Genomic DNA, 17150 nt, shown 5'->3' on the forward strand with positions numbered 1-17150 from the left:
TTATAGCATTTTTTAGAAACAAAGTTGTTCTTGCTACAGATACATGATTATCTAGGGCTTGAATACATATATATATATATATATATCCAGCACTGCCGTAACTTTGCGATGTAGCTCCGTAATTTTGAACTTCAGCAAGTCTGTTGTTTATGCTTATTTGTATGACGTAAATACCATGTGACCTGTACTTAAGGATACTGAAACAATGCACTCGTGAGAAAGAAGGCTTGTCCTTCGAAACGCGTCGGGTGGAGCGAATCTGAAATAAAAACACGCTTTATTGAACTTGGTGGCCCAGACAGTCCTTTCTTTCACCTGAAGAGGCGAAGCGCTGGATTTGTTGAGGGACTCGCTATCTCGTCTGGGCCCCCCCGCTGGCAGCGGCAGGGGTCTAAAGCGACTGCTTCAGTTTGGATTTGGATGTTACAAGGACCCCCGCCCACCCCTCTTTTCGACACTTATGGTATGTGCCGATACAATCTCTGAAAGACTGGCGCTTGAATCGGCGCACACGGAAACCGGGACTGCAGCGCATTGAAGACGGGTGACGAGCTTTGTTTATCCCAGATCACCGGTTATCTTCCCAACGCTGCAAACGGTGAGTGAGAATGCCGTTACTTACTTGATCAAGCCAGACCTAAGATTGTTTGAATTAACTGAGGGGCAAGCGAAAGATTAGCAAGCCACGAGTACTAGGGCGGGGCTGCAATCGTTTTCAGAAGAAGCGTGCGGACACATACAGCTCGTGTCTGGTCACTCAAGCTACCATCTATTCAAAATGGCTTCAAACAGAAATACTAAAAGGAATGAAGCAGCAAATAAAATGTTTTCAGGACAACGCTCCGGGGCGCCTGTTAATAATAGCAGCCAAGTGACAGTTGCAGGAGGGGCACAAAACAAGCAGGAATTATGGATCAAACTCTGGAAACTTTTAAAAACCGAACAGAATAAATGGTGGGAGGCAACGACTCTTCAAAAATACATTGAAGCCAATAGAGTACCATGGGGCCTACGTATTTATACAACTCTCACTTTCAATGAGCCCGACTCAGACCTAGTGGAGGAGTGGGCCAACAACAGGCATGATTGCTCTTTGATAATGCTCAAATTGCTGGTCAAGTATGCCGTCAAAGAATGTGACAAGCTAACAATGGAAATTGATGAAATAACACCTAAACTTACAGCACTTTATGACAACATTGGTGAATTTGACACTGAGATAGCCAAAATGGAGGTCAAACTCAAAAGAATAGAGAAAGACATCTGTAAGAAGAAAGAAAAGAAATTCACAAGTGACTGAGTTGATTATGAACGTGGTCAAGTACTAACATTTGCGAGGAAGTATGATCACCTGCGAAACAAATCAAAGGAGCCCACTACTAAAACCACTACAGTAGCGAGCACTGAGGCAGAACTAGATGGACCCACCACAGGCAAACAGCATGATGAAAGAAATGAGGCACCCAGTGAAGCTCAACAACCAAAGAGCCCAGGATTACTCAGCCCAACAGAACACATTTTAATGGAATTCGCATTGGTAGCGCAAGGAAGATTAGCTGCCCAGAGCAAAGCCAACGTCGGAGGACAAAGAGGACAAGGTCGAGGGGGCAGAGGTGCAGGAAAACCAAATGTGATAACCAGAAGCGACGTATCGAGCCCAGTGGGATCCAGAACGAGGGGCCAGAAGAAAGAAAAATAAAGGAATCAAAGACAGTCATCAGCCTGCCAAACCGAGAACTCAGTCAAGTTGAAACTGAGGTATTGTCTCTTGGCTTATCTTTCTGTCCATCTTCCTCATTTGACTATACCCAAAGCAGAATTGATTTGTTTTATTTTACATGTAAACTTTGACTTCGCAAATGGTTTGCCACCAAGGTCAATACTGACACAGGGAAAGTCGCAAGAGAACCCAGTAACATTGCTGTTGAAGATGCTGAGATGCTGCATCTTCTACATGACCTAGGCGGCAACCCCAACATCATTGACAATCCTATTGTAAATTTGATCAATGAAAATATTAGACTTGATTTAAATTCTCAGAGTGGTTTTAAACCAAAATCAGTCTTCCTTCCCCAGATCACCAACAAAGCAATTGACATTTTTGAAAAAGGTGTTATCAAAGAGTTTGAGGAAATGTAAAAAAAGTCCAAGTTTGCTAGAGCTAACCTTACCAAAGCACAATTTGATGCTATAGACAAACTGAGCAAGGACAATACCATCATTATCAAAAAGTCAGATAAAGGGGGGAATATTGTGGTTCTACCACGAGAGATGTACATTAATGAGAGCCTCTCTCAGCTGGGTGATACCAGTAAATATGAAAAAAGTAACAGACAAACATACAATGCCAACACGACTAAATATCAGGAACAACTCTTAGATTGGAAAGATAGGGGCCTGATTGAGATTGATGAATTTAATTTTCTCAAATGCAAACATCCCAAAATACCGGCCCTTTATTTGCTCCCCAAAATGCATAAGAGTATGACTAAACTGCCAGGGAGGCCCATTGTTTCCTCGAGGGGTAGCTGCTGGGAAAGCACGTCAAGTTATGTTGATTTTTTCTTGCAACTGCTGGTGCAAGAACTATCATCCTATCTCAAAGACTCTGGAGATTTTTTACGCAAGATTGAACCCGAGTGGCTTTTAATGACACTTGATGTCAATAGCCTCTACACCTGTATCCCCTACCAACTAGGGATTGAGGCTTGCAGACATTTTTGAAGAAACCGGTCCGTATCGTATCTGTTTCATATGGAGATGATATTGGACATGGCATTTTTATGTTTAACACAGAACTTTTTCATATTCAATGGAGATGTTATCACCAGCTCCTTGGGACTGCGATGGGGCTTTGCCGGGTTGTACCTGGGCTGGTGGGAGGAGCAGGTGGTCCGGCAGTCCTCACAGTACTGCATACAGGTCATTAAATGGCTACGGTACATTGATTACATATTTGTCATCTGGGATGGAACTGCTGAAGAGGCTTTAAAGTTTGTGGAGGTCTTAATCACCAATACCTTTGATCTCTCATTCACCAGTCACATCAACAACATTATGGTTGACTTCCTTGATTTAAAAATAAGAGTTGATGACAATGTCTAGACAACCACTTTGTTTAGAAAAGAGACTGCGGGCAATAGCCTCCTTCATGCCTAAAGCTGTCACCCGAGCAACCTCATAAATTCCATACCCATTGGCGAATTTCTTCGTGCCAAACACAACTGCTCAAAGGATGAGGATTATGCTCAAGAGGTGCTCATTATGGCCAAACGTTTCAGACAGAGAGGGTACAACAATAAATGCATTGCCTCAGCTATACAGTCGGTCAATGTAAGAGATAGAAAAAGTCTCATCATTGAGAAACATAAGAATACAGATCCATCTGAACAAGCAACTTCCAGGTTTATTACAGATTACCATTGACAAGCCGGAAATGTTAAGAAAGCCATTGGAAAATTTTGGGATGTCCTGAAATTAGATAAAGACCTGGTGAAGGGAATTAGTGAACACCCCCAAATCACTTACCGTAGACCAAGATCTTTAAAATACATGATTTGTACAACACTTATTCCTGGTATAGCCAAGAAAAATCCTGTTAGAGGTTTTTATGTGTATGGGAAGTGCAAGGCCTGCCAACACAGCAAGAATGTCAGAGAGGTCAAACTCTCTAAAAATGGTGAAACTTTAAAAATTCTCAAACATGTTACATGTCAAACTGACCATGCAGTGTACGTATTGAAATTCCCATGCCAACTATATTACATTGGCAGCACAATACATCCAGCACAAAAGAGAGTGCTTGAACATATGCGAGCCATTGCCGAGGGTGACAAACAATACCCTATAGCCAGACACTTCGCTACACATCATAAAAGCAACACCTTCTTACTGTAATTTTGCGTCCTTGAAACTGTCCCCAGTATAGAGAGGGGGGGATACAGAATACAAGACCTCAGGAGGTTAGAATCTAAACTAATCATCAAGTACCATACCATGCAACCTGAGGGTCATAATCTTGATGAAGAATTGGCTGTACACCTTGGCTAAGGATACATCCACTTCAAGACAATTTGACCATCCCCGCTTCTTCCTTGATTTTAAATGTTGTATGTGAGATGTATGTTGTTTTAGACAATGATTTTACAATTATTTAGTCACATGTTGTTTTCTTTACTTTTACAGATCTCTGGAAGCCTTAATAGGATAGTTCATTCACACAGTATTGGCACCAGTACATTTGAAGCACGTACGTCAGTTGCGGAATGATTGGGAATAATTTGAGCACCAAATCTCAGGATTGCTGTGGTATGACTGCAATATCATGAACTATAAACTGAGTGCCCACTTGGGCTGGATTAAGCAGAACAGTGTTACTGCCCACTTGGGCCAACATTGAGACAGCACAGAATTACATGAATAACAATATAGTCTGCGATTGAATGAATCATGCTTTATTTAATGGCCACCTCTATAATTTTTCATGCGACCCTAAGCTATGGCGCTATCTATTGAGGAGGATTTTAGCTCAGGTGGTTTCATCATTTTGAGCTAACCCACTAGTGCTCCACATGTGCACAGCTTAGGAGTAATAGGCGGTGAATTGGTCTCCGTGTTTACAACACTCGTGAACTGCGAATGCCCACTGGGGCTCAATTTGGTTTGAAGACACTGTTTTCGCAATTACAGACTTACTACTGGCATTTTTATTAATCTTATTATTCTTTTGAACTAATCATGCTTTATTGAATGCCATGGTTTACAATGCACAAAGTATTATGCATCTTGACTGTGTCACTATTAATTCTGCTTGTTTGGTTTGATAATTATGCTTTCACCCTTCGACCATCATCACCAACTGTGTGTAACATTAATTTAAGGAAAGAATGTATTTCTGTTTTCCTTCGTTTCACTGCCGTAACTTTGCGATGTAGCTCCGTAATTTTGAACTTCAGCGAGTTTGTTGTTTATGTTTCTGTATATGACGTAAATACCATGTGACCTGTACTTAAGGATACCTAAACAATGCACTTGCACTCGTGAGAAAGAAGGCTTGTCCTCCGAAACGCGTCGAGTGGAGCGAATCTGAAATAAAAACACGCTTTCTTGAACTTGGTGGATCGGACAGTTCTTTCTTTCACCTGTAGAGGCAAAGCGCTGGATTTGTTGAGGGACTCGCTATCCCATCTGGGCCCGCCGCTGGCAGCGGCAGGGGTCTAAAGTGACTGCTGCGGTTTGGATTTGTATATATATATATATATATATATATATATATATTGCTGCACGCTCGCTTGTATCCAAAGAAAGCAGACGGCACTCGAAGCTGAAGATTGTGTGATTTATTGCCAGACCCCCGTTACCCCATCAAAGACAAACGCGTTTCGCCGTGAAACGGCTTCCTCAATGTCAATGTGTACAACAAAATTCGCCATTTTATCTCCACCTCTAAATGATTATAGAAAGAGGACTGAGCCAACAATACGGTAAAATAGTGGCAGACATATTGTAAAGTGCAAATGCATGTTAGTTCACCATAAAACACGGAAAAAAATGGCAATTGATAAAGTGCTCCTGCATTTAAAAACAACAAGGGAAGAAATCCCTACGTAATCCATTTAAGTATTTGATGACTTACTCAAAAACCAGAGAGTGTAAACATGTGACCGAATAAATTCATATATATACACATATATGCACAGTGCAAATGTAACTGTAAATACATTGAAATGTTGGAATATCACAAGTTGGTATCATTAAGTGTCTTCTGCAAAAATTTACACGAAGTACTACATATTCAACTATTGACAGTTGTATATATATTCTACCCTTCATGTTGGCAACATTCTATTAATATGCACCGTGTATATTTGGTCTCTCTCTCGTGATATTTGCATATGTGTTGTGTAAGTCAATTTACTTAATAACGCCCTGGATGGGCATTTTTTGATTATGTTTTCGTACGTCTAGCCCTTTATGGGCATGAGACTCCCTAATGTGAATCTACAGATTTCATAATACTATGAACAAAGCGTGTAGGGGAGAGTATATATATATATATATATATATATATATATATATATATATATATATATATATATATATATATATAAAACTACACCTACTTGTTGAATCTATACATCGGCATCTTCTCTTGTACCCTACTTCCGGGTAATTCTTGAGCTGGTCTCCAAGTAAAAATTGCCAACTGACAGCACTACGATATTCTATTCACAACGTTTACTGTAAGTAACAATTTCTCTGGCAATAAGAGTCACAGTACCTCCAGAAATTGCCACAGTCTCTAGGCAAAGAGCTTGTAGCCCAGTATTTATTTCCAAAAAGAAGTATCAAAGAATAGTAGCGAGGAACAGTCTCAAGGTACTGACTGAATCAATTGCAAGACCGTAATTGTTATAGTAAAATCAATCCTAAAGAATATGATCAAATAAAAATAGATTTCTTTGGAAGGCTAGACACTTGGAGAGACGAGAACTTTTAAGCTGGGATGAGCACAAATTCATTAAAAGAGAAAAACCGACTATCCCAGTATTTTATATGCTCCCCAAGATCCATAAAAACCCCACTAGTCCACCAGGGAGACCACTTATCTCTTCCTGCAATAGTTTATTTGAAAATGCTTCACGTTATATAGATTACTTTCTCAACCCCATAGCAAGGTCACTTCCCTCATACATCAAAGATTCAACCGATTTTTTAAAATGTATTTTTGACATCCGATGGGATCATGAGATGATGGTTTTATTGACATTAGACATCTCTACATTGTACACTAGCATTAGACAGGTAGATGGTCTGAGAGCAAGCGAACATTACCTTAATAGAAGACCCACCCACTTTGCTGCCCAAAACAGAATGATATTGGAACTAATGGAATGGTGCCTCACAAAAAATATATTTTTATTTGGCAATGAATACTTCCTACAGGAAAGGGGGACTGCGATGGGCACCTGTTTTGCCCCGAGTTACGCCAATTTACATCTCGGCAGGTGGGAGGAACGGGTGCTCAGGGGCGGTCCCCTGGACCATTGGACTGAACACGTTCTATTGTGGTTTCGATTTATCGATGACGTCTTCGTGCTGTGGCAGGGCACGGAGGCGGAAATCTATTTATTTATTAGTGACCTCAATCAAAATACCATTAATTTGGAATTTGTGGGTCAGTATAGTTAGACCTCAATAGACTTTTTGGATGTTAGGATAAGTCCATGCAATGATAAGCTGGAAACAACAGTTTTCCGTAAAAGCACTGCAGGTAATTCCGTTCTCCATGCGGACAGCACCCATCCTGCCGCATTATTTAGAAGTATCCCCTTTGGGGAGTACTATAGAGCAAGGAGAACATGCAGCAGTGAGGAAGAATTTGATAAATTGAAAAAGAGATGACCCATAGGTTCATTGAAAGAGGGTACAAACCGGGTATTGTGAAAGGAGCTGTTAGCAAAGCCAGGAATTTAAAGCGACAAAAGATCTAGTTTGAACCATCAAGAACTAAAAAACAACAGGAACTAAATAAAATCCAAGAGAATAAGATCAACTCTAGATTTATAACCACGTACAATGTGATACATAAAGAGATAAGATCTATTCTAAAAAAACACTGGTATCTTATAAAGAATGATCCGGTGTTAGGTTCCAGAGTTCAAAAGAATCCTGAAATCACTTATAGGAAATCTAAATCATTAAAAGATTTAATTGTTAAAAGTGAATTCGTAGAGAGAAAGAAAAGTTCATCTGACTGGCTAAAACAAAAACCTGGTTTTAAGAGATCCACGAAATGCAAGGCATGCACTCATGGTATGAATCGAACTAGCCTCAAAACATTTTTTAATAAAACCATCACCATTAGGAGCCCCATAACGTGTAAAAGCAGTTTTATTGTTTATTTGCTACAATGTTTATGCCCAAAGATTTATATAGGTAGTACGACACTACCTGTTCATCAAAGAATTCTGCAACACAGGCGAGCAATTGTCAATAAGGATAGAACATATCCCGTCGCTAGACATTTTGAGTCCCACCACCAGAGTAACCCTGAGAGTCTGCAATATACTTATATAGCAGAAGTCCCCAAGAAAAAGAGAAGGGGGGACAGGGAAAGAGAACTTCGAAGGTTAGAAACGTATTTTATTCTGGAGTTTAACTGTAAGGAACCATTGGGGCTCAATATCGACGAAGATTTATATACAAGTCTGCCTTGAAACAATTAGGAAAGAATAATAATGAAAACTGAAATTAATATCTGCATCAGTAACCATGAACTGTTTGTGTTTTTAACCAGATATGTATATTCTTTTACGCTTGAATGGAGGTGATGGAGTTGATATATACATTTTATTGACCAGCATTTTATATATATTCTTGCACTTTAGAGACTGTTATGTATTTTGCACTTTATGATGGAAGAGCAAAAAAAAATTTTTCAGTACGGAAGAGAATCGAATAAGTATATTTGTACAGAGTGGTACGTTTACTATAAGAGAGTTGATTATAGTTTACTAAAGCACTTGCACTTTACTTTTTTGAGTACTGTAGTACAAAATGTTTACATTGAGAAAATGATAAGCACTAGCACTTTATTATGTATCTAGGTTGATATAAATATAAGCTGCTTATGTGCATATCTTGAATTTTCCATCTTTTTTATAGAGAGTTTTTAATGCGTGAGGTTTACCATTTCCCCCGTACTGAATTTTTGCACTTTATATGCAAATTAGGAAATATTGCACTAGCACTTTTTTTTATTTAAGGAATAGCAAAGTTGTTTTGTGCGAGAATATATGAAAATACAAGAAATGGCACTTGCCAATGAAAAAAGAACTAGTTCAAAATCTAGTAAACGGACATCCATTCTCTCATTAGGTACGATTTGTACAGGGGAATTTAATTACATGAATCCTGTTAAAATGCATAGTTGGAATATAGATATTTTGACTATAAAAAAAGAAATAACTTTTTGTTACAATTGTACATGAAGTATATTTAAAATGAGGCTTGATGTCTGACAAAATCTTGGCGAAGTAACACGTTATAATATGGCTGCCATGTTATAGAGAATTGTGGTGTTCTTAAATGCTGAGTCCATTGTTTGTTTTCACTACCTCCATGAAGTGTATTTTAATCCAGCCAAAATGGTGGTGAAACATTGTGAACAAGGGAGCTAGACTCCCGAAACTCGTAGATTTACCTTGTCATGAGAATAAAAAGGACTTTTGTAATCTACCCTGGAGTGCCAGATTATTTATTATTTCAGAAACAAGTCTTATATTGAATATATATATATATATATATATATATTCACTGAAAAAACCATAGGTTTCAGGCCTTATATAGTTAGGAATTAACATATAAAAAACCATTGAAATTGCTCCTATATAGTTAGTTGGACTAACTCATACAAAACCATTGAAATTGCTCCTATATAGTTAGTTGTACTAACTATATATCGCGCACCCGCAATCCACTGCTGATGATGTCACATATTACATCATTCATGACAAGGTCAGTGACATCACTTGTTGCGTGTTTATCTAGGTTCCTGATCGATACTGCGACCTTATGCCCCTATTCGGCTATAAATCCATTTATTCCCTATATTGGCATAACCGTTCAAGTGCGATATTCAGAAAAGCCATCTCTGGCCTCACACGAACAGAGCCACATTCCAGCATAGTTCTCTGCCACTTCCTTTGCTACCAATTAGTGCAATGACAGAGCAGAAGTCACTATCTGATATTCCTAGATTAACACTCCGAGTTCTTCAACAAGATAAAAACTCTGCAAACCTGGAAATCCCCGCTTGCTGTGTTTTGATTAGTAATGGAACTCTAATGAGCAACTGATAGCTATCACTTCCTAGGGACATCTTTAATTGACGTCTTATGTCCAACAAACTTGCGTCAAACCCGGCACCTGTCAGGTATAAATACTACCAACGTTGCCTTAAGCAATTGCTGTTGTGCACCCTGTTGTGCATCCCGTTGCTGTTGTAAGCTGCATGCAGTACGCTGCTGCTGCTGTCCCCGTGGTGGTGAAGCTACTGATACCATTATCGCTGCTAAAGCGCGAACGATGGTGTGGTAAGCTTAGGAGCTGAACAGCCGTCCCTCTCCGAAGAGCCCAGCAGATTCCAGCTGCCGCGGACGCTGTCCCCCGCCTCCTCCTCCCGATGCGCTGAGAAGAGAGCCGCTGCCTTTCTCCTGCAGAGAAATCCAGCTCCAGCGTTTCCGGTCTGCCCTCGCGGGTGACTGGGATATTGAGTGCCCCCTGAAGGAAATACCAGACTTCCATCATTCTATTCAGAGGTATGGTGTTGACTAAACCCTTAGACGAGAATTCTTGAAGCAAACCTTGGCAAAACCAACTTAACTCAAAGCTACTTACTTACTCCCCTTCCACGTGTTAGGCTTAGGTCAGGCACACTGGGGTAGGCGTAGTTAGAAGCACCAGTTGAGTATTTTAGCCTAATGTATATATGAATGTATATATGTTTTATTACTTTTAAACCATTGTATGGCTAAGAAACCATATCAATGCTTTTACAGTATTATCTCGCAATAATAATAAATAATAAAAGGGGTCTTATCATGCGCAGACTTAGCCCAATGGGCGTCAAGGCGCCTAATTCAAAATCCAGCTCATAACATGGACCCTACAGCTCAACCTGTGTACGCTCTCGAGAAGCACCACGTTTTAAGGGCCTTTTTAAACAGCGCTAGAGAAGGTAAGGTCTTCATCTCCATCGGCAAGATGTTCCAAAGCTGAGGAGCAACGACGGAGAAGGCTCTGGCTCCCCATCTGGTGAGCTTAAAGCGGGGGACAACAAGTTGGAATAGTCCCGAAGAGCGCAAACACCTTGTAGGATGGTACCGGGTAAGAAGGGAGCTGATAGCGCCTTTAGATCCATCCTCGAGTGCTCTATAGGTCATACACAGAATTTTGAAATAAATTCTGTGTTGGATAGGCAGCCAATGAAGGTCTCTCCTCGCAGCAGTGGCAGAGGAGGCCCTGGGAAGATCCAGGACAAAGCGTGCAGCAGCATTCTGCACGATTTGCAGTCGATGTATAAGGCCCTTGTTGGATTCCATGTAGAGAGAGTTGCAATAATCCAACCTGGAGCCAACAAGGGCGACTGCAATCTGCTTGCGTGCTTGGGGAGACAAATAGCTGCGAATTCTGTTGAGCGTCCTGATCACGCCCCAGCAGGTCGAGACAGTCCGATTCACCTGTAAGGACATCGAGAGCGAAGTATCGAACACTACACCCAGATTTCTGGCAGACTGAGAGGGAGTGGGGCAGATGCCAAGAGAGGGGGGCCACCACTCACTCGACCAGATGTCTTGGTCCTTTCCAAAGACCAGGACCTCAGTCTTGTCGCCATTTAGCTTCAGGAAGTTGGTTACCATCCAATCTGCAACATGTTGCATACAGGACCTGAAGCTAGAGGCAGATGTTGTGACAGAGGACTGAGTAAGTGAAACCATGATCTGGGTGTCGTCGGCATATGATACCACCTCCATCCCCAGAGATCTTACTAGCCTAGCAAGGGGGGCCACGTAGATGTTGAACAGGGTCGGACTTAGTGCCGACCCCTGTGGCACCCCGCATTGCAAAGACTTAGCTGGGGAGAGGTGGTCGCCGAGCATCACTCTCTGTTCCCTATCAAGGAGAAAGGAGTTAAGGAGACTCAGGGCCGAGCCAGTGACACCTGCCTCCCTAAGCCGAGATGTTAAAATGGCAGGAGACAGAGTGTCGAATGCGGCTGTGAGGTCCAGTAGCACAAGAACAGTTGTTTGTCCAGCATCAACCTTGCGTCGGATGTTATCGACTACAGAGGTGAGAGCAGATTCTGTGCTGTGGTGTTTTCGAAAACCATGCTGGGTTGTATCAAGATACTCCGAAGCTTCAAGGAAAGAAGATAAATGGCGGTTCAGGTGAGCTTCTAGGATTTTAGCAGGTGCAGGGAGCAAGGAAATGGGTCTGAAATTTTTCAGGAGGCCGGGATCAAGTGAAGGCTTCTTGAGGAGCGGCTTCACTATGGCCTTCTTCCATATTGATGGAAAGGTGCCTTGATCAATTACCTTATTCATTACCTCAAGTAGGGGAGGGAGGAGGCTGGTCCTGCAATCTTTAAGCTTTTTAAGAGGCAGAGGATCTAGTGGAGAGGAGGATTTTGTCTTGTCTAGAAGAAGATTCAATCCCTCCAAAGACAAAGAGGGGAAGACAGAAAGGAGGCTAGAAGGGGCAGTATCCATTGCCTCAGAAAAACGTATGCCTGGAGAAGGATTTTCAACCAGGGAGAGGCATTGTACTTCTAGGGAAGTATGAATATCAGAAATTTTTTTATGAAAAAAGTCTGCAATGTCGTCACAGAGACGTTGAGAGCAGACTACGGGGTCTGGAAGTTGAAGGGAGCAAAGAGAATCAGCAATTTTAAAAAGCTCCCTAGAGGAAGTGAGTGAACTAGTGAGGTTGGAGAAGTATTCCTGCTTCTCCATTATCACTTTCTGCTTATACTCCCGTAGAGCAGACTTGTGAGCCTCCCTATCCAAAGAATCCCAGGATTTCCTCCATTTCCTTTCGCTACTTCTGCAGCCCTGTCTTAGAAGTCTAAGATGGTCCGAGAACCATGGCGCTGATGGTTTCCGCCGGGCTACGTATCGTAGGGATGCAGGGGCAAGCTTTTCTACTGCAGTAGTGATAGAGTCCTGCAGGGATTGTGCTGCCTCATCTGCATCTTTTAAGGAAAGAACCTCTGGAGTAGGAACAAAAGGGGTAAAGGCCTCATCAGTAAGGTTTCTAAAATTTCTTCTAGAGACAAAAGAGGTAGTCCCTTTCTTAATAGGGTGAGAGGTGGAGTAGGCTAAATGCAAGGGAACCGCAAAATGATCTGTCCACACCAACGGTAGAGGTGTGCCGCTGGAAAGTCTGAGATCATTAGAGAAAACCCCGTCAAGAATGTGACCCGCTATGTGGGTAGCACTAGTAACAAGCTGAGTGAGATCACAAGCTCCGAGAGATTCAACCAGTGATATAGTGTCCCTAGAATGGACCTCATCGAGATGAAAATTGAGGTCACCTAAGATGGTAAAGGAGGGCTTTCCAAAGTAGGGTTCAAGGATTCTCAACAAGTCAGAGGCAAAGTTAGCTCTATGACCAGGCGGCCTGTAGATCAAAATGCCCGTAAAAGAGACTGAAGGGGCACAAGTAATACAAAAATATAGAGCTTCGAAGCGATCTTGGGGCGAAGAAAGTAAATTGACCATACATAGCAGAGAGGATTTGAAGAGAATGGCAATGCCTCCTCCTCGACGTTTGGGTCTGTCTTGCCTATGTAAGGAGTAGCCCTCTGGAATTGCCAGAAGAAGATCATGACCCGAAGAGTCAGTGGCCCAGGTCTCTGTAATAAAAACTCAGTCTGGCTGCCTTTCATCCACAAAATCGTGGAAGGCTAGATTGTGCTTAATTAGTGAACGCGCATTTAATAAAAACCCAGAGTTATGAGAAGTAGTGGGCCGTGGGGGGATAGAACAGAGGCTGGCAGAACAAGTGACAAGGGGGTGAAAAGAAGAAGAACAGGCCATACAGCGGCAAGAGTGTAAAAACTCCAAAGGAGTGAAACGATGTAAAGAGGGGCATAAAGGAGGTCTGAGAGCCATAAGCGCAGAAAAAGCATAGCACATGAGAGGCTTACCGGGGAGTGATGGAGCGGAGACCAGGTCCAGCCCGACCTGCAGCCCGTCCTCAGCGCGGACGGGCGCAGACGGGCTGAACTCTGGCGTAACTCCGGCGTCAGTCTGGCGTCCCCGCTGCGCGTGACCGCTGCGCGTGGGCATGGCTTAATTTATGTACTGCTCGCCTCCTAGAGAGAGGACTAGAGCGTGCAAACAAACCCCCAATCTAATATGGCCGCCAACGAGACGTGGGCGAGGGACCCGCCTAAGGCGGTGATTCACCAATTAGAGTGCAGGAGAGAGGGGCAGAGGTGCGAGTATGCGTGGCCGGCGATTCTAAGAACAAGGTAAACACTACAAAAGAAAATAAAAGCAAATGACCAAAAACGGGCTTTTTAAAATATCCTCAAAGCTGCAGGCAGGTCGCGCTGCGAGTAGAGCGCTGCTGGTAATGCGCTGAGCGGTAAGAAGCGAACTGCCGAGATTTGCCTTAATTAATGCACTGCTCGCCTCCTAGAGAGAGGACTAGAGCGTGCAAACAAACCCCCAATCTAATATGGCCGCCAACGAGACGTGGGCGAGGGACCCGCCTAAGGCGGTGATTCACCAATTAGAGTGCAGGAGAGAGGGGCAGAGGTGCGAGTATGCGTGGCCGGCGATTTTAAGAACAAGGTAAACACTACAAAAGAAAATAAAAGCAAATGACCAAAAACGGGCTTTTTAAAATATCCTCAAAGCTGCAGGCAGGTCGCGCTGCGAGTAGAGCGCTGCTGGTAATGCGCTGAGCGGTAAGAAGCGAACTGCCGAGATTTGCCTTAATTAATGCACTGCTCGCCTCCTAGAGAGAGGACTAGAGCGTGCAAACAAACCCCCAATCTAATATGGCCGCCAACGAGACGTGGGCGAGGGACCCGCCTAAGGCGGTGATTCACCAATTAGAGTGCAGGAGAGAGGGGCAGAGGTGCGAGTATGCGTGGCCGGCGATTTTAAGAACAAGGTAAACACTACAAAAGAAAATAAAAGCAAATGACCAAAAACGGGCTTTTTAAAATATCCTCAAAGCTGCAGGCAGGTCGCGCTGCGAGTAGAGCGCTGCTGGTAATGCGCTGAGCGGTAAGAAGCGAACTGCCGAGATTTGCCTTAATTTATGCACTGCTCGCCTCCTAGAGAGAGGACTAGAGCGTGCAAACAAACCCCCAATCTAATATGGCCACCAACGAGACGTGGGCGAGGGACCCGCCTAAGGCGGTGATTCACCAATTAGAGTGCAGGAGAGAGGGGCAGAGGTGCGAGTATGCGTGGCCGGCGATTTTAAGAACAAGGTAAACACTACAAAAGAAAATAAAAGCAAATGACCAAAAACGGGCTTTTTAAAATATCCTCAAAGCTGCAGGCAGGTCGCGCTGCGAGTAGAGCGCTTATACTTATCTTACTGTACGTACTTTTTATAATAACAAGTCTTGCAATTGTGGCAATACATTTCTCTTGTACGAGAAGAAAGACTGTTCAATAAATGTTAACCCTTTATTGACAAACGCCCGTCTCTCTATTCTCTACATCTCGTGAAAGTAAACTGCACTAACCTGACTGAGTGAAATACATGTCTATTGTTTCACACGACCCTAGAGATTGACTCTTGATCTGAGGAGCAAAGTTGTCATGTTGCACGGTTGTTGGAAAGCTGAATCCCTTCTTGTCTGTGCCAGGGAAGCTGATCACTTCCCATGCAGAGAAGAAAGTTTCCAGTGACCTCTGAGCTAGTTGGTAACACACCCAATTAAGTTTAGCATAGTCAGTGGAGGCCTGGAATATACGCAGTTCCACGTCGATACTACTGTTTATGTTATTCCAATGCGCAGGGCCTAGTGGGAAACTAGGAACTACACTACATGGCGCCCAAACGTTTGGTAAGGCGATAAACTAACGCAAGACATTAGAGTAACTCAGTCGTGCATATTTCACACAGACCCCTTTCTCCCGTAAATACTCCAATAGACGTCTGGAGTGGGTGAAAGGTTAAAATCCGCCCGAACTCAGTAGGAAGAGATTCCTATGTAAAGCTCTGGTTTATTCAACGTTGAAGGATACAGTGTTCCAAAATATTGTGCACCTAATCTTTGTCTCCTTGGAGACCTACTCTGCAAACCTTGCATTTTAACAATGCCAGGAGAAAACGGAACCACTGGGGCCGCAGCAGATGCGACTCAGCAGGGTCCAGAACACACAGACCCGGATGCAATTATCATCCCGGTCCACTTAAGAAAATCTATAACGTTAAAACTTATAGAAAACGGACTGACACCTCAAGGTGGTACAGTAATTTTCGTGATAGAGGCTCACGAGTATCGGCAGACAGAGGTATTCTATTCATTGATAAACTTTCCAGCGGCAAACGCTACAACAAAAGAGTTTCACTATTACAAAATAGAGGAACCTCCGGAAGAGTACGCTCCTTTCGAGGAGATTGAAATTCCACTTAAATTTCAAGAGCACCTGCTCTGGTTTAATGGCGCCCTAAAACATAAAGATCACATTACCAGGCTCGGTCCACTAGGTAGACCAGGAGCAACGTGGCCGGTTCTAGCCAGCTACACACCACATCCGGACATTGTAAAAATGTCAAAGGAAGAGCTGCTAGTACAGCTAAAAACATTAATTAAAATACATAGGCAACTAGTCCAATATGTAATGTGGACTGCAACAGTCCAGCCAGCTGTTAATGTACCACAGCTGACCCCTCATCAGGGGAACACTAATAAAATTACACCACAGAACATACAGTCATGTCTTGGTAAAACACCCGTAAAACGGGAACAAATTCCTTTCTGGTTAGCACAGAAAATCACTCAAATAGAGGCAGTATTTCCTGATACTACCCCTATAGAGAAACACAGAATCTTGACAATCTGCCTTCCTATGGGAATCGCACCACACGTGGAGGACTGCGACACTTGGGGTACAGTCTTTGCTTCCATTTACACAAAAGCACACGGTGTTCCGTCTATGGCGGTAATACCAGAAGTGCTAAAACAGATTCAAAATGAATACGGTCCAGAGCCCGCTTTAAATCTAGGTATGAAATTACTGAAAGACTTCAAGCAGGTCTCGGCTATATTATTAGCCAATATAAAGGGAGAAGCAGCATCTGTGGCGATTTGCCAGAAGTTGAAGGAAACAGTTATAGAAGATCCTGTTGAGCTTGCAAAAATCATAGAAAAATGCTATGAAGAATTAGGTAGAGACAGCTTGGGTGGGAAACCGGTAAAGCCCCAACTACTCGAAAATCCTGAAAAATTATTTATTAGAAATAATTTAAACACTTCTAAAAAGAGCTGGGATGGAAATAAACAATCCACTCCCAAGGAAAAAGTTTTCCAGACCAGAGGAAGGTCTCCTCGACGGAGGGAAAGAACTCCGACTCGAGAACGCCAGTCTCCCCAGCGGGAGCCCTCTGAGAAA

This window comes from Lissotriton vulgaris, chromosome 3_2, assembly GCF_964263255.1.
Source record: "Lissotriton vulgaris chromosome 3_2, aLisVul1.2, whole genome shotgun sequence".
In the NCBI taxonomy this organism is placed as follows: domain Eukaryota; kingdom Metazoa; phylum Chordata; class Amphibia; order Caudata; family Salamandridae; genus Lissotriton; species Lissotriton vulgaris.